Raw genomic sequence first — 1,486 nt, 5'->3', positions numbered from 1 at the left:
ATCTTTGTTTGTTCCGTAAAAATAAATTTTAAATATGGCAACAATGTGCAGGTCTACAAAAACTCAACTAGTGCGCATAACGGTAATTTTGATGTGCAACTTAAATGAAATTGGACTATTTAACAATATTAATTTGCATTTTTACCTGATTTAACATCAAAATCCTGTTGATAATTACAATTGTTTTATTAGATGTCATATTATTATGATAATTTACTATTTTATTAGTTGTTTGTACTGTCCATTTTTAAAGATCTACCGCCTTTTATTCCACTTTTAATTTTTTTTTATCTTAATTCATACTTTTATTAACTTTCTGCATTGCAATTATTGAAATTTGGCCTTTTTTCGCATTTTTAGGCTAAGTCCAAAAAAAAACCGCGATTTTTGACAAATCCGTTTAATGTAAATATTTACCCAAACATAATGAGTACATTTAGCGGATGTCAACTGGTGTCATAGATACAGGAAGTGTTAATAAAAACAGCTGATATTCCCTGAATGTATCCAGTTATTGTAAATTGTATGACAAATAAATAAAATGTATTATTCAACTAAACAGTTAATCATTTTTATTTTTATATTTAGACATAACAAAAAGTGTAGAAGAAACAATTGTATCTGATGTAGAGACAGAGGAAATTAATTTGGAATGTATCACCATGGAAGAGGACACATGTAAGTTATAAATTATAATTATGGTCAAACAAATACAATATGCATATATTCTAGATACAGCTGATACATTACAACAAAATGAAACCCCGAAAAAGAAAGATATGAAAGAATTGCCTGGTCCCTCACAAATTTCTAAAATAGCAGGTGAGTAAATTGATGTTTCCTTAGAAATTTAGATGATTTATAAAAACCTTGATTAGTAGAATGTAGAGATACATTTTTATTTACATTTAAAAGTTTTATGTAAAATGGGTTGGATGATTCAGAGCTACTACACTTATTTTTAAGATTGAGTATTTTTTTTACCTTACCAACTAATTTTTTTAGATCCCATAAGATCGAGAAAAAGGAAAATAAACAGCCAAAAACAAGGGTTAGAATATTTACACAAGTAGGACGAAAAAAAATTTGAGTTAAAAAAAAAAGAATTAGATATAGAAAAACAAAAATTATTATTAGAGGAGAGAAAATGTAAGTTAGCCGAAAGGCAATTTGTACTTCAAGAATTTGAAGTGAAAAAAAAATTAGAACTAGAAGAAAAAAAATTAAATTATGAAATTGAAAGTAGAAAATCATTGACTCAAATAATAGAAAGGCAGGAAAAGCTTATAAATATTTTAATAAATAAATTGTCTTCTTAAATGAAATTTGTTTTTTATTATAAAACATTTACACAGGTTATTTCATTAAAACATAATTGTGTACATTATTATATAATAATGTTCTGGTGTTCATGGTTTTAAGATCTCTATGTCGTCTATCCATCTTTTATGGGGCCTTCCTCTTGTTCTGTTTCTTGGGGCTTCCA

The 1,486-nt window shown here is 26.6% G+C and overlaps 1 long non-coding RNA gene across 1 annotated transcript; it reads left to right on the top strand.

Annotated features, from left to right (window-relative positions):
• Positions 1–485: 485 nt before the first annotated feature.
• Positions 486–1,282, top strand: LOC140446843 (uncharacterized). The gene is made up of 3 exons (XR_011951517.1): positions 486–678; positions 733–822; positions 1,006–1,282. It is a non-coding gene; the product is annotated as an uncharacterized lncRNA (long non-coding RNA).
• The last annotated feature ends 204 nt before the right edge of the window (positions 1,283–1,486 follow it).

This window comes from Diabrotica undecimpunctata, chromosome 7, assembly GCF_040954645.1.
Source record: "Diabrotica undecimpunctata isolate CICGRU chromosome 7, icDiaUnde3, whole genome shotgun sequence".
In the NCBI taxonomy this organism is placed as follows: Eukaryota; Metazoa; Arthropoda; class Insecta; order Coleoptera; family Chrysomelidae; genus Diabrotica; species Diabrotica undecimpunctata.
Note: the sequence above shows the minus strand (reverse complement) of the source record. Positions and strands in the feature narration are given on the sequence as shown.